The sequence below is a fragment of the Peromyscus eremicus genome, chromosome 11 (genome assembly GCF_949786415.1).
Source record: "Peromyscus eremicus chromosome 11, PerEre_H2_v1, whole genome shotgun sequence".
In the NCBI taxonomy this organism is placed as follows: Eukaryota; Metazoa; Chordata; class Mammalia; order Rodentia; family Cricetidae; genus Peromyscus; species Peromyscus eremicus.
The window spans coordinates 60,809,905-60,834,219 of record NC_081427.1 but is presented as its reverse complement, the minus strand read 5'-3'; the positions used below and the strand labels follow the sequence as shown (position 1 = coordinate 60,834,219).

General features: G+C 42.1%; 1 protein-coding gene across 3 annotated transcripts in view; it reads left to right on the top strand.

The window, feature by feature from the left end:
* Ssbp2 (single stranded DNA binding protein 2) overlaps positions 1 to 24,315 on the top strand; it is a 263,562-nt gene that overhangs the window by 32,238 nt on the left and 207,009 nt on the right. The window contains exon 2 of one of the 3 annotated variants that reach the window (XM_059276412.1): positions 7,501 to 7,617. The exons of the other annotated variants lie outside the window; for them this stretch is intronic. The gene's annotated coding sequence lies outside the window, so the exon portion shown is untranslated. The remainder of the gene's footprint in view (positions 1 to 7,500; positions 7,618 to 24,315) is intronic. 3 annotated transcript variants of the gene reach the window in all.

The following is a 24,315-nucleotide window of genomic DNA, read 5'->3' as shown; positions in this document are numbered from 1 at the left end:
GCTGGTTCTGTCTTGAAAGCCTCCTTGCTCTTCCACGATACCAGAAAATACTGTGCAAGTTACCAAAGGAGGGACAGCATTGAACAGTCTTACCTAGTTGTAGCACCTGTGAACCACAACAGTGACCAGCATGGCAAGATACTTGTAAAGATGCAGGAAGTGGCAGCCACATGTCAGTGGTAGCCACTAGTTGTCTTATTGCTTGCTATTAACAGAGCTTAAGGATACAGAGGATTAAGTCACACTTAGGACTGACCTCTGTACACCGAGGAGCAAGTGGAGAGACAAAGAGGTAAATTGTGATGTAGCCCATTAATATTGCAGCAGTGATATTTCATATGTGGGAGAAGTCACTGCAAAGTCTGAATGGGAATTACAGGACCTTATTTGTTTTAGTTAGACATCACCTTAGTGACGCTGATGTTTCAAGACAGTTCAGGTTGAAGCTAGAGAAGGAAACTCCTCCTTATACTGTTGTGGTAATTCCTATGGGACTGATCAAGATGGAGACCATTTAATCAGGTAGAGGTGCAGGACTGATGAGGCACTGTCAGAAAACAGTATGGGAAAACTCTCTATAGGAAGTTATGTCTAACAGGTTCAGTCCTGCCTATGTTGAAATTTCTATGTTTACAGGACATTTAGGCAGAGATGGTAGTTGGTTTCAGGTTTAAACGATTATTTATTTTGGTATATGAGTGTTTGTCTGCACATAGGTGTGTGCAGCACATGCCTGATGTCTGTGGAGGTCAGATGATGGTGTTGGTCATGACCAGCGGAAGACGGTCACCACCAACCATGAGAGCGCAAGGAATCAAACCTGGGTTCTGTGGAATAGTGCCAATACTTTGTCTCCTGACCTGACAGCTGATTTTACACACACACACACACACACACACACACACACTTTTCTAGACACAAGGCCAAACATCAGATCAAGACTGATATACTTTTCATTCTCCTAGGGCACAGACATAAAAAAATGTGAATTATTTTATTAAAGTGATGCCTGCCTTAGATCCAGAACTCTAGTGTTGTCCACTCTAGGGGCCACTGTATATATAGAACACAATAAGCCACTTTAAATCTTATTCAGGATGGGAGTTAGCCAAGGAATCGGAGGAGGGAAGAAGGAATTCTTCTACACAGGAAATAGTATGTGCCATGGTTCTGAGGCAAGGAAGAGCCAGAGTGCTGTGGGATGTTCTGTACGTTAAATGTGTTGCTCTGATTGGTTAATAAATAAAATGCTGATTGGCCAGTAGCCAGGCAGGAAGTATAGGCGGGACAAGTAGAGAGGAGAATTCTGGGAAGTGGAAGGCCGAGGCAGAGAGATGCTGCCAGCTGCCACCATGAAATGCGAGATGTAAGGTACTGGTAAGCCACGCACCACGTGGCAACTTATAGACTAATAGAAATGGGCTAATTTAAGATATAAGAACTAGATAACAAGAAGCCTGCTGTGGCCATACAATTTGTAAGCAATATAAGTCTTTGTGTGTTTACTTGGTTGGGTCTGAGTGGCTTTGGGACTGGCGGGTGAGAGAGATTTGTCCTGACGTGGACCAGAAAAACTCCAGCTACAGACGTGTATGAAATGACGCTGAATATGTTAGCAAAGATCAGATATGTAGGGCCTTACTAGCAAGCAAACATTTTAAAATTTATTCTGGAAACATCAGAAGCCACTAAAGGGTTTTGAGTTTTAAGCAGAGTACCATGACATTAGTTTGTGTTTTTCGGCAATCACTATGACTGTATGGTAGGAAATGCTTCCAGATGGTATAAGGTGGACTCTGAGGGACAAGTTAGAACTCTAGCCTGGTGACACTGATGGCTTGAACTAGATGCTGGTGATGATGGTAGTTGGAAGATCAAAATGTAAAACAAGTGGAACTTGATAACTTACTTATCAGGGCATCATATTATTGTTAGAATCTTTGAGGTGGGGGGAGAGGGGAGAGAGGTGGAGGAGAGGAGAGAAGTGGGAGGGAGAGGAGAGAGGTGGGGGGAAAGGGGAGAGAGGTGGGGGAGAGGAGAGAGAGGTGGGGGAGAGGAGAGAGGTGGGGGAGAGGAGAGAAGTGGGAGGGAGAGGAGAGAGGTGGGGTGGGGGGAGGGGAGAGGTGGGAGGAGAAGTGAGAGAAGTAGGATGGGGGAGAGGGGAGAGGTGGGGGAAGAGGGGAGAGAGTGGGGGGCAGTTAACTAAAACCTTGTAGTTTCCCAACACAGAAGGCCAGGGCTGGAGGGCAGGATTCCCAAAGGACAAGCAGAGTGCTTGGCAGAAGGGAATTGGGAAAAGATGCAAGTCAAGAAATGGGAGTTTGAGAAAGAAAAACTATTTGTCCCCATCAAAGAACAATTGGAAAAATGACTAAGTGATGGTAGTGGACACCACAATTTAAAAGAATATTTAAAGATATCAGAATATTCTTTTTATGTTAGTGATATAATGCTAATTTTTAAAGAAAATGCTATAGTAATTTGCATTATCAGTGTAAATGCTCAAGTTTCATTTAAAAGATTTTACATATATAAGTATGTACATATGTAGTAGAAATATTCAGAGACAATACATCAGTGGTTTTATGTGAATGGAAAAAATTCATTTTAGTTTCTCTATAATTTTCAAATTATATAAACATATTAATAACTAGGAAATTTATTTTAATTCTATCAACATTTTTTTAAATTAAGAAATTTATTATTCATTTTACATACCAACCACAGATTCCCCCTCTCTTCCCACCTCCCGCCCCCTAGCCTTTACCCCCAACCGATCCCTCATTCCCTCATCTGACAAGGTAAGGCCTCCCATCGGGAGTCAGCAGAGCCTGGTACATTCAGTAGAGGCGGGTTCAAACCCTTCCCCTTGCATCAAGGCTGTGTGAGGTGTCCCACCATAGGCACTGGGCTCCAAAAAGCCAGCTCATGCACCAGGGATGGATCCTGATCCTACTGCCAGGGGCCCCCTTAAGCAAATCAAGCTACACAACTGTCTCACCTATGCAGAGGGCCTAGTCTAGTTCCATGGAGGCTCCACAGCTGTTGGTCTAAAGTTCATGAGTTGCCACTAGCTTGGTTTGGTTGTCTCTGTAGGTTTCCCCATCATGATCTTGATGCTCCTTGTTCATAGAATCCCTCTTCCCTCTCTTCGACTGGACTCCCAGAGCTCGGCCTGGCGCTTGGCTGTGGATCTCTTCATCTGCTTCCATCAGTTACTGGATGAAGGCTCTGTGATGACAGAGTAGTTACTGATCTGATTGCTGGGGGTATCTTACCCATTTTTTTTAATAAATTTTTTTTAATAAAAAACCTTGTTTTTAAAATGCTGATGTTCTCTGAGCTGTAGTGGAAAACTTTTGTGTCTATAATCACAGTTTTTGTAGCTAAGATAAATTTATCTTCAGTCATTTTAGCTGATGTTTTTGGTATTTGTGATTTGTTATTTCCATGTAACAGGATTTACATACATACATTTATTTATTTATTTATTTGTTTATTTATTTATTTAAGGATTTTTCGAGACGCTGTTGATTTTCAGAATACATAAGCGGAGTATAAGGATTTTGTTCCTTTTCTTGCCCTGTTCACAGCTGCCCACATTTCTTGCCATCCTGTCTAGTCCAGCTAACTGACTTTGGTTTGAACAGTATTTAATGTTTACGTTATTATGACTGACTGCTGGTCATTGACATGACGTGTATTCTGTAACCGAGTTTTCGTGTTCAGTTTTGCTACTGGGGTGTGCTTGTTAAAAGTGGCTTTGATTTTCTGTGATGTCAATGTTATTTGTTAATAAACGTTGTTGTGTTAATTTTATTTTCTTGATGAGGTGGTTCTCATACTCTTCTCACCCATTCTAACTACACTGGTTTCTCTTTTGGCTTTTTGCAAAGTTGTTATCCTGGTCTCTTTCTTCCTCCTCATCTCCGTCATCCTGATGATCCATTTGGCTGCTTCCTTGTTCTGGATCCTGTGTTACTTTCCATCACTGATGGGCTATCTCAGGAAAACCGGTGTATAAGGAACAACTTACTTTCGTTGTGGTTTCAGAACACGGTTGCTTGTCCTTGTGCCTTTGGGCTGGAGTTGACACAGGTGATCATGGCAGACGGTGTGGCAGCCCGGAACCCAGAGGGAGAAGAGTCTGTGATGGCCGTCCCTGCATGAGCCTCCAGTGACCTCACCCTCATTTAGGCCCCATCTCTTAAAGGTTCCCTTACAGCCCAGGAGTGTCTGAAGCAGTGACCAAGCCTTTAGCATGTGGATGATGTGTAAAGCTTAGCTGTGGTAGGTCCCTTGTCACCTAGCTCTTCTCCCTGCTGGGTGCCTGCTGTGAGGGCACTCCCCTGTGCCTGCTGTGAGGGGCACTCCCCTGTGCCTGCTGTGAGGGTGCTCCCCTGTGCCTGCTGTGAGGGTGCTCCCCTGTGCCTGCTGTGAGGGTGCTCCCCTGTGCCTGCTGTGAGGGTGCTCCCCTGTACCTGCTGTGAGGGTGCTCCCCTGTACCTGCTGTGAGGGCGCTCCCCTGTACCTGCTGTGAGGGCGCTCCCCTGTGCCTGCTGTGAGGGCGCTCCCCTGTGCCTGCTGTGAGGGTGCTCCCCTGTGCCTGCTGTGAGGGTGCTCCCCTGTGCCTGCTGTGAGGGCGCTCCCCTGTGCCTGCTGTGAGGGTGCTCCCCTGTGCCTGCTGTGAGGGTGCTCCCCTGTGCCTGCTGTGAGGGTGCTCCCCTGTGCCTGCTGTGAGGGTGCTCCCCTGTGCCTGCTGTGAGGGTGCTCCCCTGTGCCTGCTGTGAGGGTGCTCCCCTGTGCCTGCTGTGAGGGGCGCTCCCCTGTACCTGCTGTGAGGGTGCTCCCCTGTGCCTGCTGTGAGGGTGCTCCCCTGTACCTGCTGTGAGGGTGCTCTCCTGTACCTGCTGTGAGGGTGCTCCCCTGTGCCTGCTGTGAGGGTGCTCCCCTGTACCTGCTGTGAGGGCGCTCCCCTGTACCTGCTGTGAGGGTGCTCCCCTGTGCCTGCTGTGAGGGCGCTCCCCTGTACCTGCTGTGAGGGTGCTCCCCTGTGCCTGCTGTGAGGGTGCTCCCCTGTACCTGCTGTGAGGGTGCTCCCCTGTGCCTGCTGTGAGGGCGCTCCCCTGTACCTGCTGTGAGGGCGCTCCCCTGTGCCTGCTGTGAGGGTGCTCCCCTGTGCCTGCTGTGAGGGTGCTCCCCTGTACCTGCTGTGAGGGTGCTCCCCTGTGCCTGCTGTGAGGGTGCTCCCCTGTGCCTGCTGTGAGGGTGCTCCCCTGTGCCTGCTGTGAGGGTGCTCCCCTGTGCCTGCTGTGAGGGTGCTCCCCTGTGCCTGCTGTGAGGGTGCTCCCCTGTGCCTGCTGTGAGGGTGCTCCCCTGTGCCTGCTGTGAGGGTGCTCCCCTGTGCCTGCTGTGAGGGTGCTCCCCTGTGCCTGCTGTGAGGGGCACTCCCCTGTGCCTGCTGTGAGGGTGCTCCCCTGTGCCTGCTGTGAGGGTGCTCCCCTGTGCCTGCTGTGAGGGGTGCTCCCCTGTGCCTGCTGTGAGGGCGCTCCCCTGTGCCTGCTGTGAGGGTGCTCCCCTGTGCCTGCTGTGAGGGGTGCTCCCCTGTGCCTGCTGTGAGGGCGCTCTCCTTGCAGTAGTCTTAAGTGCCTGCTGCTTCTTTGGCCTGACACAGTAATTTTCAGTTCTAGCAGGTTTTTGGAGTTAGTTCTTTGCTTTCTTTTACTTAATTTGTGTGTTTGTAAGTCTTCTTTTCTTTGATGTAGGAATTTGGTCTGGAATTCTAATCATTTGATATTTTCAGGTATTTACCTTTTTTAAATTGGCTTTGTCTTATTGCGAGATAGACTTGGTTTTGTCTTTTAGGCTGTCGTACATTAAACCAATCCTCTTGTTCCTGGATCTGTTCTCCCATGTTCTTGTTTCAGGGTTGCCTCTATTCTCCTCTTGCTTTGAGGATTATTAATGGTAGTCTGTAGAAATGCTCTTCTTTTGGCCCATTTGTTTCTTCTAAGTCACAGCATTCATTTGCTGGCTTTGGCCTTGCCTTTCCTCTTCCTGTCTGCCCTTTACTGTGGGGCAGTCCTTCTTCACTTATGGATGCCAAAGGATTCTGCAAAGTTGACTAGTAGTTTAGCATCTTTGGATGAGGCTTGCATACCTAGAGAGAGGTTTCAGGTTCACCTTAGGGTAATGTAGCAGGGCTGTTTTGTTGGGAGAGCCTGTGGTGTCCGTATCTTTAGGTTTTTTATTTCAGACCGTTCAGATATCCTGGAAGTCCCTGGAGGTGTAGGACTGACTGTGGTCTCCAGATGGGGGCAGAAACCCAACTTGACCTTGACTTTCTTTTTCAGTCTATCATGTACTTGATGCTATCAGGTCACTGAAAAGTCTCTAGAGAAAGCCTGCTGTGTTCCGCTGGGACAGGACAGGGGTGCCACTTGTCCGGGAAGGAACTGGACATCCAAAAGTTTGTAATTCAGTTTGCTAATGCTTCTGCTGTACCCTTCTCTCCTGCTCCTGAAGTCAGTTGGTGCTGTTGCTTTTGTGATTGGCAAATTCTGTCACATAAATCTAACCCCAGTTTTCCTCAGACTTCCTTAGAGTTCAGATTTCTTGGTCCTGAAAGGTGACTTGTGCACTTTCATTACTGTGAAGCTTCATCTTGTGGACCCATTCTTGTGTCTCTAACCATGGAAAGGGGTCCCTTCAGTGCACCTGTTGCTGTGACGTCAACCCACCCTCTTTAACCGGGAATCTGTGACATGACAAACATGGCCTCTTCTAGTCTTGACATGTAGCCCATAAAGCCATATTGCTAATTGACAGCTCTTCGGTTAGCTCTTGTGAGTATCTTATCTATCCATAAACTCTGCGTTAGCTTAAGTGTCTTACTACTCATTTTCCCCTTCACTTTTGATATACCGGAGGAGTTGGCATTTAATGATAGTAGATAACACTCCAGAAACCGTCTGGAGCTTGAGGAGGCAGGAGAGAGAGGAGGGCTGCTGAGGACAGACACCACACAAAGGGCGTGGCCTGCTTAGCGTTCTGCAGTAAGCGCCCGACACTAGTTTTCCTCTTTCGTGTTCAGGCCAGCTTGTAGAATGGAACCCTCTTATTCTCCTTTACAGAGGAGGGAACCAGGGTCTAGAAATACTCCACCCTAGCCAACTCAGCCCAGCAGGGAGTGGGACGTGCAAGAGTAAACCATCATAGTCTGGCTGCAGCTCACAGTGTCACTGAGCCGTGCGCACCCTGTGTCCCTGTGCTGCTGGGATGCTTTCTTTTGTTGGTGAAGGAAAGTTTTCATTTTCTCCTGGGGCCTAGACTGATCAGCCTTATTTGTCTATTATCACTTATTTCTTTAGATATTATTTATCTATAATCTACAAAGTTAAAAATGTAATTTTCCTGTTGTTGATTTATAGTAAGGAGAAGTTGTTGCCTCAGACTATCCCGGCCTATCCTAAAAGGCTTGCTTTCTTGTCTGCTTATCAGTGGATACATTTCTGGGATCCTCTGGAGCTGAGCTGCCACTGACTCGGGGTGTCCAAAGCCTTCCTCCTGTTTTCCTGGGATATGCTCCATTGAGCATGTGGTAGCACTGGTGAAGTGGTGAGCTCAAGAAAAATGTCGCTTTTTCAGATACAGTCAAATACTAGTTATCCTGAAGGGGAATTATTCATTTTTGGTATATTTGTAATAGGTATTTAATTCAGAACTTACTCAATAATGAGCTGTTTAGTCTTTGAAAACATAACATCCCTTTGATTTGGTTTTGAGGAAGAAACCCTTTTTTTTTTGTTAAGAGATTTTTCCATTCATTTTACATATCAACTATGGATTCCCCTGTCCTCCCTCCTCCCACCTCCCAGTCTCCCCCGCAACCCACCCCCCCATTCCCACCTCCTCCAAGGCAAGGTCTCCCCTGGGGAGTCAGCAGAGCCTGATATATTCAGATGAGGCAGGTCCAAGCCCCTCTGAGGAAGGAACTCTTAAAGACAGGTACCTTATTAGTTCACATTCTGCATTAAGACATAAATAAATAATCAGCACTATAGAATATACCTCACTTCACTCTGTATCCTTTTAAATACTTTAGTTTATGCCTAAAAAGAATCAGATTTGTCATTTTTATTGTTATTAAATTTGAACAGATTGAATATAGTTATACTCATTAGTATACATATAGTGATACATTTTGAATCTATGCATTTACTTGCCTTGTTCAATAAATAAAAAATATTGTGCTATTAAGGTAATTGCATGCTTATTTTTAATAAATCTAGTAATCAGATTTTAAAAAACATTTCTTTTTAAAAATTCTTATTGAATGATGAATGCAATTTTCTTCAAGCCCTTAAAATAATGTTTCCTGTGTTGAGGCACAGCCCTTTCATTTGCAGATTCCAGCTCACTCTCAGAAGAGTGCTGTTGAGGATGCCCTGTGCTTGAATTCATCTTACAAGGGCTGGCGCTTTGTTTCTGTGGAGGTCTGCTCTAGTGTCCTGTTTTAAGTCTGTGCCCCCCAATCAAGACTAAAAGTGTTGTATAGTTCGTGTCTTCTAGTTACAGCCTTATTAGCTCTTCATAGAACTTTGGCTTCTCAAAGATGATGTAGAAGTGTTGACACTGTAATTCCATAGAAAAAGGAGACTGAATTTCCTCACTATTTAAGTCGTTATTGTGTTGTTTAAAACATTCATCATCCTCTGTCCACTCTTAGTCAAGAGGAATGATGGAAGTGTTGGTCTTTATCATGAGTTCCCGGATTGGCTTCATCTGGAAGATGAGACCGATAGAAGCTTCACAGGCATGTTCAAATTAGCGTTGGGCGTTAGGACGTGCTGCCTTTGTGGAGAAGCCCCACGTCCCTCCCAGGCTATCCCATGACTTCATTTCATCCTTTCCATCCTGTTATAATTGGCAGTGGTTTCTAATCTACCACATGACCTTTCCATTCATGGCCATTGGACCAAGTGGAGCTTTATCAACAGTGTTCTCAGTTGGAATTCTTTTAATAGAGCTCACCCTCTTGAGTTTTTTCTCTTAATTTAATGAGCAGTGAGTTTTCTGAATTGAAGACACTGTAAGAATCATCTCTACTTGGAATTAGAATTGTCAGTGCAAAATTAAAAGCATAACCTGAAAGTTTTAGTAAGAATTTGCGACTGCTCATTTTCCTTCTGCTGATGAATCTTTAATTTTTTAAATTAAAATATTGAATTGAAGGGACTACATCCCAGACAAAGCGACTCCTAAATTGCTTGTGAAAGAATAATTCTCTTAAGTGTTACACATCTGGCTGTGATTGATGGCCTTTATAAATTTCCTTCCACTGGATTTTTTAAAATTATTTTTTAAAATTAAATTTTGGAAGAAACTATAATTCCAAAGTGGATATGCTTTAAATTCAAAAATATGGAAAGTGTGTTAAATTTTTAGAGAATATAGATTATTTAGAAGTCTCATTTTTTTCCCCCTGCCTGTGATCACTTACACTTTCAGAGATCCCATTAGCTGTGGGTATGTAGTTCTCTAGGTTTCTCTACTTTCTTATTGCTCACACTTTGGCATGTTTCTGTTTTCTCCAAGGTATTGTTTATATACTATGAATTTTGATTAGATTATTATTCATATATTACTAAGAATTGTATTTATTGCTTGATAAAGTGGAGAGAACTATATATCTCAAACGCTTATGTACGTTGTAGAAGATAAAGTAGGAAGAGAGAAGAGATAAGGAACAGAAATGTGAGAATGGAGAGATTGGGTTGTCTATCTATAGCTGGTTATATATGCCTTCTGTTTTAATCTCTTTGTTTTTACTTTTTCTCATTAAAATTGTAACTCCAGAAAATGTTGGTCATTATGTCTTCCCTCTTTGAAACTCCCAGATTCTAACAGTGTCAACCCAGTTGTGAGAAATTATCTGCTTTGTGTTTTAGCCTTTGCAAATATAGCTCTCAAGTTCTTGCAAAATAAGTAAACAAAGATGATAAAGACTACTGGAATCATGTCACCATTTCATGCTTTGGTACTCTTAAAGCAAGCTGTTAACAGTTAATCTTTAGTTTGAGTTAGAATGGATCAGTCCCCACCCCACCAGACTCATGCACACACCTTTTTATGAGTACACATATTATATAACTATAAGAAATAATCAATTATTTCTCTGCTCTAGTTTTTAAATTGACTTTTAGCCTCGTTCCCTTTCTCATCATATAATGGGGAATAAAATGTCAACCCATCACTCTGTTTCTTCTGTATTTAGGTACAGTGCCATGCTTGCATAAAAGTGACACTCAGCTGATTCCTAAGGACCTTAGAGACTCTTCAGCCATCAGACAGCTTTTATTGAGATGTGTCATTTGCTTATGAATACAAACAACACAATACGTTGAGAAAAGATTTTCAGAAAGAATTGAAGCATTTACTTTCTTGATTTTGTTTTGTAATAAGAAAAAAAATAACTTTGAAGCTTTGACTGTAATTCTCCCCCTTGGTACCAAGAGGTAATAAAATACAAGTTAAAAAAAACAAAAACAAGCTGGGCAGTGGTAACGCACGCCTTTAATCCCAGCAGTCAGGAGGCAGAGCCAGGCGGATCTCTGTAAGTTCTAGGTCAGCCTGGTCTACAGAGCAAGATCCAGGACAGGCACCAAAACTACACAGAGAAATCCTGTCTCGAAAAACCAGCAACAACAACAACAACAACAACAAAAACCAAAACCAAAACCAAAATGGGCTGTAGAGATGGCTCATCGGTTAAGAGCATTCTTTGGCTGCTCTTCCAGAAGATCCCTGTTCAATTCCCAGCACCCACATGGCAGCTCACAACTGTCTGTAACTCCTGTTCCTGGGGATCTGACACTTTGACACAGACACACATGCAGGCAAAACACCGAGATACATAAAATACAAATAAATAAATTATTAAAAAAATAAAACAACAGATGAGGTTAGAGAGGTAGCTCCGTGGTTAAGAGAATTTGTTGCTCTTGCAGAGGACCCAAGTTCAGCTCCCAACACTTACATGGTGCTCACAGTCATCCATAACTACATTTCCAGAGGATTCAATGCCCTCTTCTGACTTCCCTGGGCACCAGGCATACACACTTTTGCAGTGGTCTGTAATTGAATTGTTGTATTAGCTTGTTATGATGGCTGTAACAAAGGTCCACAAAAGAGCTAGATTAAATAATGGATACTCTGTTGTCTCAGAGTCCTGGAAGCTCTAAGTGTGGAGTGCAGATGTAGTCCGTGTGGTTCCTCTGAGGGCTGTGAGGGAGGAGTTTTCCTGGCCTCTCACTGTACCTGGTGCATGACCATCTGCTCCTCGTGACTCTTCATCATCTTCCCTTTTAAATGTCTGTGTTCAGTTTTTCTCCTTTTCAAACAGTACCGGTTACACTTTATTGTGTGCTGAACTGGGTAGTTTTATGTCAGTTTGAAACAAGCTAGAGTCATGTGAGAGGAGGGAGCCTCAATTGACAAAATGCTTCCATAAGACAGGGTTGTAGGCAAGCCTGTATTTTCTTAGTGATTGATCAAGGAGGGCCCAGCCCATTGCGGGTGGTGCCATCCCTGGGCTGGTGGTCCTGGGTTCTATAAGAAATCAGGTTGAGGAAGCCATGAGGAGCAAGCCAGTAAGCAGCACTCCTCCATGGCCTCTGCATCAGTTCCTGCCTCCAGGTTCCTGCCCTGCTTGAGTTCCTGTCTTTACCGCTTTTGATGAAGAACTTTTATATGGAACTGTAAGTAAAATAATCCTTTCCTCCCCAAATTGCTTTGGTCATGGTGTTTCGTCACAGCAACAGTAACCCTAACTAAGACTGGCACCAATGGGATTCTAGTATGACCCAGTTTTATCCATCCTATTCCAAATGAAATCCTAATCTAAACAGAATTCTGAATTAAAATTTCTGAGATGCTAGGTCCTTGGACTCTAATGTATCATGTGCCTTTTAATTTTTTTGGGGGGTGGTGGTGGTGGTGTGAGACAGAGTTTCTTAGTGTAGCTTTGCATCTTTCCTGGAACTCACTCTGTAGCCTAGGTTGGCCTTGAACTCACAGAGATCCACCTGCCTCTGCCTCCAGAGTGCTGGGATTAAAGGCCATGTGCCACCACTGCCCGGCTATGTGTCTTTTATTTTGGGGAGAATGCAATGTAACCAGTAACATTCATCTTCAAGAACAGGGAGAGACTCGCTGAAGATGGAGCTTTTCTTTTCAAGAACTTAGTTGATGCGCCTCTCTTGATCCTTATTACTCTGTTAACTTTCAGCGAAAACTGGTTTCATTATAGTGTAAGGAATTTTCCCCCTCCCCTCCCCTCCCTTCTCCTCCCCTCCCCTCCCCTCCTTCTCACACCCCTCCCTCCTTTCTTTCTGTTTTTTTTTTTTAAACAAACATTTATGTTACAGATGTTAGGATCAAAGAGTTATCCAATGATTACTTGCAGAAATATTCCGATTTATGATCTTGTGTAATATATATAATATACAATATAATAATATAACATAATATGAACTGAACTGAACTTAGCTCTTCTCTCGTGTGTCACCTCATACTCCAGCAGTTCTCCTGAGCACTGTGCATGGCTGCTTCCCTGGAGGACATCATCAGAGGATGGTGGAGTCTGCAGGAAAGCCTGCTCATCAGACCACAGAGCAGACGTTTTGTTAAACACATGGGGGAGTGAGACCCAGAGGGGAGTGCAGGGAGCTCACTGCTGGTACTCAGATAAACCCCAGAAACCAGTACCCTCCCAGCTGCCATAAAGGGAGTGCAACGTACATGATGTAAAGTCTGCTCTGGGCCAGTAGCAGTTAAGTCACTATAATTTATATTTATATTAAATGCCAGGGCAGGAAAATGACTGACCTTAAAGATGATTGTAATTTTGAGATCTTGCAGAATTATTGGCTATACTTAGTTTGGCTTTTTGTACTTATTTAAGTACAAAATAGAACACAGGCATTTTGGTATAATGCTTTCCTTTTAACACAAGATAAGTAACACAGATGGCGTCAAACCCTAGGAATCTTGTACTTATCCAGGTCCGAGCTCATTGAGTGACTTTGAACAAATAACTCCAACTTTCCCTGCTTTGTGAACTTATGTTCACCATGTTGGTGGGGGTAGACTTCCGTTCAGCAGTGGAACCTATGCATTCTGTGGAGTAATATCCATTTCTAGATAGTAAGGATTGAAAAAGGGAACCAAATTCTTCATTCTTAGAGATATTTAGAAGGATGGAGAGCTAGTATATGTGAATAGTTAGTTATAAAGTAATGTCAGATGTGACCATGCATTCTATGAATGATATGGAAATAAGTATCTGTAAGGTTAAATCGTTTGGAAGAGTGCTCAGGTTAGAGGTTGAACAAATTCTGAGAGTCTGTGCTAGTGGTGTGTAGGTAGGGAAAGGACTGTTTGCTTATAAGAAGTGAGGCTGTTCCTGAATCGCAGCATATAGTCATAAAGGTGTCAGCTCTTGACTTGTTCACGTAAAAATGTCCCACCACTTCTACGTTTATAGTCAAGTTACCTTAGATTTCTTTCTGAGTTTGCATAGAAGAGTCAGGGATGAACAAGGGCAGCTTTCAAATAGACATAGACAAATGTGTGTGGGGTAGAGGTTTAAAATCATAGCTTTTGCATAATTAATTAACTGATGTCTCGTTAGGTTTATGGTCTTTAAATCTGAAAGTATATGTTTATTATCAGTACACTTCAGATTTTTCACACTTGAAAAAATCAGTTATTTTATGTCAGTTATTTCTAGAAACTTTTAGAATAAAATATTCTAAAATATACTAATATATATAAATAAATTGCTGAATGATAAAGCATTAAATATATTTCCCAGACACAAGACTGTATATATACATACATGTTCATCTCTCTCTCTCTTTCTTGTGTGCACATACACATACACATATGTACTGATGGCTAGCTAGTATAATGGTTAGGTAAATAGCTGGGTGAACTAATTAATTAATATTTTAATTTTTGTGTATGTGTATGTACACACATAGGCAGATATATATATATATATATTATATATATATAAAATCTATTTTGAATAGTTTAAGAGTTTTCCGAGATATATGCTACAAAATACACACACACACACACACACACACACACACACACAGACTTATATATAGCCAAATACATTTGGAAATGTGGCATATTATGTTTATATCAAAACCCCCTAATACATAGCTCATTAAAGATTCTGAGAAAAGAAACTGATTTACACTTAGTCTAGCATTTTCAGGTGTGAATAAGAAATGCTGTATGAAACTCTGTGTGTGCGCGCGCATGTACCTGCTTTAGTCTGTAAAAGCGTGGAACTTAGTGAGTTTCCATTTGATCAAGTGGTAGGACTCGTGTTGGCGATACAGCAAGAAGAGAAACTTTTGAAGCTGCTTTCTTAAGCCACTGTGGAGGGCAGTGAATATATGTTCATGCCAAGTTGCCTGCTTGGTTACTTGGACGTCACTAGTCCAGTGCTTTAGTGGACAACTGTGCTCTTCTGTCTGCCCTGTGTCTTGGCCTGGCTTTCTGCCTGGCTTGTGCATCCTCTTGCTGTTTCTGCCCAGTTTCTCCAGCCTCTACTTCTTTGTTTTCGTGCCCAAAGAACTAAAGCAGCTGGGAAGCTTAGTTTAGATACTCAGCATTTGTTCGCTTTAGACATTAAATTGTTCAGTTTTGTTTGCTGTATTTATTATACAAGAAAATGTCATGAGGACACACGTTACTTGGCATCAAATTCTGCATCTTAAATTACAAAGAAAACATTTAAAGTTAAGTAGAAAACTTGGCTTCTGTTTGGCTTTTCTCTTTTAAGATAAATCACAAGGAACACAAGTCCAGTGTTATCTGTAGTAGAAAACCAAACTCAATGACTTGAGGGTTAACCACTAACTGAAAGAGAAATGGAATTTGAACAGTTGCATTTAAAACATGTTTTGACTTTTGTCTCTAGAAGAGACTATGGTATTTCCTCTTGGCCCTTCGCTGATGGCATTATTGGTCCCCTAGAGCCCCCAGACAACTGCAAAGTTTCCTGTCTGTTAATGGCCAGTAAGATTATGGCTCAGGGTGCTTGTGGCGTCTCTTGGTTGCTGCTGCTGTATCCATGTTCGGCCATGATGCCATGTGGTTTGTTCACCACTTAGCACCTTCAGAATAACCTGTGTCTTCCAGAAGCTCACTTGAAATCTAATTTTATATTTCTGTTAAGTTATTTAATTAATTAGAAGATATGTCAACACTGACAGTATTATAATTTAGTAGGCAAGTTGCTTTACCATTTAATCCTTAATTAAATATTGAACCACTTTAACAAAGTTGCCCTCACATAAAGAATACTGAATAAGATACTTACAAAAAAGGAATGAAGAGAAAGGAAAGGGAAAAGGACCCCTCATTAAAATGACCAGCTTTCTTCTGTGGTAAACAGTGGGGAGTGTGGGAAGTGTCTGCTCTTACTCCCGGTTACTGGAGCTTAGGTGCATTAAGGTTTGTTCAGCCAGTGTGAGAATTCAAAGTTCTCTTACTGCCCAGTAGTTCAATATAAGACTTTCATGGCAACTTGGAATAGGTCACAGATCTTAGCTGGCCAAAGGCTGTGAAGATATTATGTCGCTTTTCAATGGGACATAGTGGGAAATTTGCAAAAATAAATTCTGGTTTTTATCCCCGAATAATAAAATGACCGAGAGCTGTGATGACCCAGTTTGAGTTGGCATTAGAGTTGTCTGACACAGGAACACTGGATTTGGGGTGGAATACTGGCAGAGGATTCATTCTCAGATGTGTGGATGAAAGGGGAAACCGACAGGCTTACTTTCCAAACAGTAGCCTCCCGCATCTCTCTACACACTTTGCTCTTTAGAGGCCTGTTTGATAGCTTCCTTGTTGAGTTTCTCTTGTCCTGCGTCTAAGCTCATGTGTAAATGGATTGAGTAGGAGGAGGAATGTGTCGATAGCTTTGTCCCTCCTCTAAATAATGTCAAACCTGCTTAGTATTAAAAAGTAATGGTATTGATACCTTTTAGTATGCCTATTAGTTTCATATAACTTTGTTTCTAATTATTCAAATTCAAAATTTAGTCTCATGTGAATAATGTATTTTTTCCAAAATTTTCATTAATTGCTATGTAAATTGATTTCCCAAAATGTTTCTGAGGTCAACTAGGGTGATGGAATGAGACTAGCTTCACACTGGCTATTTAGCCCAGGCTGGCCTTGAACTCAAGACCTTTCCTATTACAGCCTCCTTAGTGCTGGGATCACAGGCATATGCCATGATGCCCAGCTGATGGTCTTGTTTTGATATTACTAAGGTAAAAGGCCTTAGGAAATAGTCTAGCCCGAAGGTTTAACTTAATTTGAGACACAAAGTGCAAAGAGCTTACAATTAGATTAGACTTTTGTGTTACTGGTTTTTACGTAGAAATTTCTTACTAGATTTTTTTTTTTTCTGGGAAATATTCTCTCTGAATGTATTTCTTTGGCTTTTTTGTCTAGTGTCATGTACTGGGTTGGGCAGGTTGATGGTGGGTGGGGAAGCCATATTGTACATGAACTCTGAAACCCTGGCCTTAGACATCCCAGGGCCTGTATCAGGCCAGTGTGTAGGGCTGAACTTTCTTTCTTTCATTATGCATGCAATATATTGCCCATGTCATTGTAAGGCAACAACGGAAGGTCAGACTGGATCGGAGCTAATCAGGCCCATTGTGTTTACCACCATGCTGCTTCTCATCTGTTCTACATTAGAAATCTGAAGGCTTTCACAATTTGAGGGATTACATTTCTGACTTCTTCTGTTTTGGTTGAACTACTTTGATAATGTGCTCAAGCTTATCTACTTATTAATATGTCCAGAATGTCTACCATAATATAGTTACTCATTTAACACTAACGTGCCAGGGGTTATGATCTATAATTCTCACAGCTCCAAAGGGCAGTTGGTAGGCACTTCAATCTCACAGATGAGAGATGGTCTCCATGTGATCTCAATTTGTAAGTATATGTATAATATATAATTTGTTACAATTCTTTCTATGGAATTCTTTCATCTGTAATTGTTTTTGTAAATTTAAAGACCTTTGGCCAGTTTAAAAAGCATTTTAAATGTTTTTATTAATTCTTTGAGAATTTCAATTTTGATTGAATTTGAGAATTTTGATCATCCTCATCCCCCTCCCCCAACTCTTCCAGCTCCTCCCCACCTCTCTTCATGTACATTCTTCTGTCTCTCTTCCCACTTCCCTCTCCCTCCCCCTCCTTACTCTCTCTCTCTCTCTCTGAACACTATTGAGTCCAATTGTGTTGGTGACTGCTTCTGGGTCTGCCCTGGAATATGGCTTTTCCGAAGGCCTTCATTGTTAGTTAACCCTTCATGTAGGCATCCTCTATCCTGCTCTTATTTAACCCTTCCTGTTCCATTCTCCTTCTCCCCTTTATAATATTCTATTTCCCCTTCCTTGAAAGATTTCCTTCCCCCTGTTGGCCCTCTACTAGTTACATAACCTCAGTGAAACACATATCCAAATATGATAGAAAACATGATGTTTCTGTGGGTCTAGGAAGACTGTTTCCAGTTCTGAACATTTGCCTACAACTATCTTAGCTTTATTGTTTTATTTGTAACAACTGAACACTATTCCAGTGTATAAATATACCACATGGATGGTATATTTTCATAGATGGGCACATAGGCTGTTTCCACCTCCTGGTATTTTGAAGACAGCGGCAGTGACATGGGAGAGCAGATTCCTCTGTAGTAAGATACTGAGTCTTTGGCTATATGCCTCAGAGTGGTGTAACTGGATCTTCTGATAGATCTATTTCTGACTTTTTGAGGCACCTCTACACTGAATTTCATAAGCAGTTGCTCTAGTTTAAACATGTTTATGATATTTATTTATTAATGTGTATGCGTGTGTGCTTGGATGCACAGATGTGCGTCATGTGGAAGCAGGAGCCCTCAGCAGCCAGTGGGAGCATAGATAGCATCTGCTGGTGCTGCACTTGGGAGTTCCCATGTGGGTGCTGGGAGCTAGAGTCCAGCCCATTGCAAGAGCAGTCAGTGTTCTTAACTGCCAGCCATCTTTCCAGCCCCAGTCAGTTTTCCCTTAAAACTTTCAGTTAGGATAAGGATTGAAGATCTTAAAGGTGATGAGAGAGAAACCCTGCTTACTTCTCATCTTTAAAAAGTTGTACTGGTCCATTTTACTCATGGACACATTCTACCTCTTAAACTCACACTAGTAGTCACTGGCTTAATAGTCTTTTACCTTCCCGTTTGTGTGTGTGTTTTGTTTAAGAAGTTGAACCCAGTTCAACAGGGAGGGATCCTTACTCAGACTAAAGAAATAACCTGTCCTTTACACTGGCCTCCACTGCCTTTCAGTCCTGTGAGTCACTTCATCACAGAGGCAAAGATTGCTGAGCGCATAAAGGGTGTGGCGCTGGACGAAACATCACTCTCTACGCAAAAGTAGTAAGTAGGTAGCAGCAGCTGATCTGGGGGGTCCTGGCAATGTTTTAGATTTTTAAACATTTTTTATTCATTTATTTTTCATGTGAGAATTGAAGAATGGCTATCCAAAGTTACTTTATTTTTCCAATAACAATCACTCCATCTTGCATTATACTTAGTAATTGTTTATTTGGACTGTTGGCACTAATTTTCCTGTTTTGACCTCAATTTTTTTCTCTCAGATTAATACTTCATGTAGTCATAGTGCAGTCCTTGTAGTCAAGGTCAACTGTTACATTAGTTATGTCTAAACCAGTGGGCACTGGTATCCACGGCACTGAAATGTAGTAAAACGTAACTCCTGTGCTCAGTGGTAGACTTTTATATGGTGTGTGTACCTGTGCTCCTTTTTTTCTGTTTAAACTCTTCCTGGCAGAGGAAGATTGTAAATGTTTGTTGGACTCCGTTTTGAAGAATTAGCTCTCCCTTTTACACAAGCTGTGCTGTGGAATTCAGCAATTGCATGCATAGTTGGAGTGAATGCCTCTTGCTGTTGCCGGCTAGTTTCTGTCAGTCTGGTACAAACTAGAATCACCTTGGAAAAGGACCCTCACCTGAGGACTTGCCTCCCTCTGCTTGGCTGTGGCACTGTCTCTGGGACATTTTCTTTATTAGTGATTGATATGGGAGGTCCCAGTCCATGGTGAGTGGTACAGCTCCTGGGTGGTGGTCCTGGATTGAACAAGAAAGGGAGCTGAGCAGGTGTGTAGAGCGTGCCTGCTTGAGTTCCTGCCCTGATGTCCTTCAATGGAGGACTGTAATCTGTAGGTCAAGTAACTGCACCCAGGTCGGTTTGGTCACAGTTTTCTCACAGCAGCAGAAAGAACTGAAGTTCTTGTTCACGTTCATTGTCACCGTAGAGTTCTTCCTGTTGATGAGAGCACTGTTAAACATGGGGTAATTTTGGTATTCGATTTTTTTAAAACTTTTTAGCTGAGTTAGACCATTGTTTTTAAAACTGGTATAAATTAAGAAATTTAGAAATAGGTGAAATATCCATGCTAAAAACTTCTTATTAAATGCTTGTTGTATATTGCAGATTGTATCAGGCCACCAATTTTGTTGCTTACTTGAAGATTAAGTTTACTGTGCCACAGTCTTACCTATTTAACTATAATATAATTTCATGTTGGTGCTTTATTAATAGATTAAGATGATTTTCTTTGTTGTTCATACTTATTGGTGATTGTCTGATTATTTTTAATGACTGCTTACATTTTCTAGTGTCTTTAATATTTGTGAAGAAAGTGTGTTAAAAATAAACTGACTACAAAAATTAGTTGGGATAATAAAACACAATGTAAAGACTAACTTTGCAAAAATGTTGTTTAATTTTTTTATTGAAAATTAATTTTTTCACACAATATATTCTGATCATGGTTTCTCTTCCTCTAATGTCCCCCCACCTTCTCACACACCCAAATGCACATCCTTTCTCTGTCTTTAGAAAACCAACAGGCAAACAAAATGAAGAAAACCAGAAAATAAATAACAAAGGAAAAGCACACGAAACACACAGAAACAGACAGACAGATACACAGAGACAAAAACAAAACCTATAAAGACATAAAACTGGAAACCATAATATACAAGCAAAAGACAAGTAAAAAACAAAAAAAGAAAGAAAAGACTGAACAAAGTAATATGAGGCAAAAAGTCTATAAAACACAACTGTTGAGTTCATTTTGTGTTGACCAGCTACTGCTGGGCTTAGGGCCTACCCTTAAGTATGGTTAGTACACGCTGTGTAACTTCACTGGAGAAAGCTAATTTTTCTTTTACAAGTTCATGTCAATTGGAGATAGCTTCTTGGTTAGGAATGGGAGCGCATGTCCACTTCCCCCTCTCAGCACTGGGTTCCCGTCTGACTTGAACCTGTGGGGATGCAGTGCGTGCTATGTGAGTTCATGTGTGTCAATCCTATTATGTCTGAAAGACAGTTTTCTTAGTGTCCTTCATCACCTCTGCCTCCTGTTCTGCAAAGCTCCCTGATCCTTGAGGCAGAGGATTTGATGAAGATATCCTATTTAGGACTGACTGTTCCAAAGTCTCTCACTCTCTGCACATTGTCCAGTTGTGGGTCTCTGAGTTAGTTCCCATCTACTGCAAGAGGAAGCCTTCCTGATGATGGCTGAGCAAGGCTGATCTATGGCTATAGCAGAATGTCGTTAGGAGTAATGTCATTGCAATGTTCCTTTAGCAGAACAATAGTATTTTGTTTTCCTCTAGTCCTGTGACCTATCTACTCTCAGGGTTCTTGGCTTTCTGAACAGTGTCAGGCATGGGTTCTGTCTTGTGGAGTGGGCCTTAAATCCAATTACACAGTGGTTAGTTACTCCTATAACATTGTGCCACCATTGCATATCATGCAAGCAGATCACATTGTAGATCTTAAGGTTTGTAGCTGGGTTGGTGGTTACTTTTCTCCACTGGTAGTGTGCAGGTATCTTCCAGTATCATGAGCATTAGTCAGGAGGGGTGAAGGCCGTAGTTAGGTACCAGTTCAACTTCTGGTTGAATAAATTAATAAGATATGTGAGTGTTGTCTTTGACAGTAGGGCCTTATCATTTTTTGAGGAGCAACCAATAGCCTCGACAGTAGCCTGAATTGTTTGGGGGTTCCCATGGGGCCCTTTTTGGTCAACAACTTGTTTAGATGTAACCTATTCCTGTCACTGGAGGTTTCATTTGGTGGTGAGAGATGTCCAGCTGGGGCATTCTCTCCCTGTTATTGGGTGACTCCATTTAGATTTCTTTCATACATGTATACATTTTAAGAAGCTTCTACAGTAGTAGGTTTTCATACTTTGTATGATGAAATTAAAAAAATATAGTTTTACTTTAAGGGTCAATCATTGGGGTTATAGTTTTGCACCATCAGTATGCTGTTACTGTGGTGTGTGTGTGTGTGTGTGTGTGTGTGTGTGTGTGTGTGAGAGAGAGAGAGAGAGAGAGAGAGAGAGAGAGAGAGAGAGAGAGAGGAGAGAGAGCACGATCATGTGCATGTGGGGGCATGGTGCATGTGTATGCATGTGCCTGTATGTGTAGAAGCCAGAAGACAAACTAAAGCATCATCTATTTTTTTTCTCCCTTTGAGACAGAGCCTCTCATTGGCCTGGATCTTATCAGGTGGTCAGATATGAAGTATGCTAGTGGCTGGCCACTGAGCCCCAGGGATCTGCTTGGCTATGCCTTCCCAGCACTGGGATTACAAGCATCTGTTTTTTTTTTGTTTTTTTTTTTTTTGTTTTTAATGTTGGTTTCTGAGACTTGAATTTAGGGCCTCATGTTGCAAGGCATGCACTTTACTATTGAGTTATCTCTCCAGCCCAGTGTGTTTTATTGTCTTAATGCATAATCTGTATTTAGGGGCTAAATATACAAATAGTGCAGTATCAGGTCCCACAGCACCCTGTGTATTTTTGCAAGCTTTATGCTTTGTTTGAGAGCTTTTGGTGATCTTTAGAAAATTAGAAAACAGCTACAACTTGGATCCTGCATTACCTTGTTTTTCAAAATCCTCTTCTAAGCAGTTCTGGAAACAAAGCCCAAAATGTTTGTGCTGGTAGTTGTAGTTAATCATTATTCGTACCTGTTGGGCATATAGCCTGAAACAGTGGTTTTATTTCTGTTGGCTTAAGTCTCGTGAAAATAGACGAGCAGGAGCTATTAACAAAGCACGACTGTAACCAGACACTAGGTTGTGATTGCAGCAGAAACCAGCATAGACTTCTGCAACGAAAGCATTCCCAAGAGTATACCTATTTTAATGAATAAAAACAAAAACAACTGATCTAGACAATTTGGTCTGGAAGGGTTTTACACTAAATGAACCTTTTGGTATGCTCCTGTATATGCAAAACAAATTCCCACCCTCCTCTTTATTTTTCTATTGGTTCTCTTATAGGCATTACTTTATTTTATTACTTTATCTTACAGATTTGTCCATTAAAGATAACTGGATATTAAGTTTCAACTAGATACATCTATTTTCTTTTTATTTTAAAGACAGAATATTAGCTATGTATCCTTGACAGCCTTCCAACTCACTGTGTAGCCCAGGATGATCTCAAATTTTTGATCTTCTTGTCTCAGCCTCATTTAACCCCAGACCTATATTTTGACTTATTTCAGGTGCTTTTTGATCAAGTATGAAATGAAGATTGTTTAACATGATCCTCCAGTTACCTCATGAAACATGAAAGATAAAGAAGTGTGCTGGCTAGTCTTATGTCATCTTGACACACAAACTAGAGTTATCTGAAAGGAGGGAACCTTAATTGAGAAAATCCTTCCATATTTCCGGCTGTAAGACATTTTCTTAATTAGTGATTGGTGGAGGAGGGCCCAGCCCATTGTGGGTGGAGCCATCCCTGGGTTGGTGGTCCTGAGTTCTTTAAGAAAGCAGGCTGAGTAGGTTATGAGGAGTAAGACAGTAAGCAGCACTCCTCCATGGCCTCTGTATCAGCTCCTGCCTCCAGGATCCTGCTTTGAGTTTCCATTCTGACTTCCTTCAATGATGAACGGTGCTGTGGAAGTGTGAGCCAAACAACCCATTCCTTTCTAGTCATTGTGTTTCATCGCAGCAATAGATGCCCCGAGACAAGAGGCTCCTTCCTTTTTATAATGGGAATGCCTTGTATTTCCCCATGATTAATTAGACACAAATTCATCACTAATGGGCACCCGTGTTGGGCCTCTCTCTCTCCCACTCTCTACCTGCTTTATTTTCCCTAAGAGTTGTCTAGTGTTTAAAGTGTCACATAGAGAATGAATTGTGTGGTGATGAGCAGGGTATGCACGGTTCAGCAGTTTACAGTTTTATCTCCTTACAGTTTATATTTCTTAGTGTATGAAAATATGAATGAGTAACTGTAGTGGATAAGTGTTCTATGACCAGAGAAGCATGTAGAGTGTGCTCTTCTCTCCCTCGTGGGCTTGGATGGCCTTGCTAGCTCAGTTGGTAGAGCCTGAGACTCTTTTTTTTTTGTTTTTGTTTTTTCGAGACAGGGTTTCTCTGTGTAGCTTTGCGCCTTTCCTGGAACTCACTTGGTAGCCCAGGCTGGCCTCGAACTCACAGAGATCCCCCTGGCTCTGCCTCCCAAGTGCTGGGATTAAAGGCGTGCGCCACCACCGCCCGGCCGAGCCTGAGACTCTTAATCTCAGGGTCGTGGGTTCATGCCCCACGTTGGACGCCAGGTATAACGAGAAATCCATGAGAGTCTGCTTATAGGACTTGCTGTTCTTCCCCCAGTGTTTTAATGGGCTTTCTTTCAAAAGGTGGTATGTTTGGTCTCAGAGGAAGCCTTTCCAGAGTGTGCCCATTAATATAGCTGATCCCAGCAGCTAACGATATGAGAACGTGAGCTGCACTTGTAGATTGATGCTCTAGAGAAACTACTTAGCTTTAAAAGCAGCAACAAGAACCCATCTGACCCTCTTTTGACTTCTGTTCCCCTGTACAGAGGGATGTCTTTCCATTTCTTTGCATTGTCAGTGAGAGGGATTCACATTGTCATGTTCTGTATCAGTGGCAGTGGAGAGAAGGGAACAAGTATTCACAAACAGAACAGGAAGGAGAGGTGGGCTCCATGGACTGTGGAGACAGGTGGAGAAGCTTACTCAGAGACACCTAAAGACCATTCTGTAGATGGAGAATCTTTAACATATAGCAAAGGGAGGACCAGAGTTCAAGGAGATGAGGTAGTACTGGGTTTTAGTGCTAACAGCCATTAGCACTAAAGGAA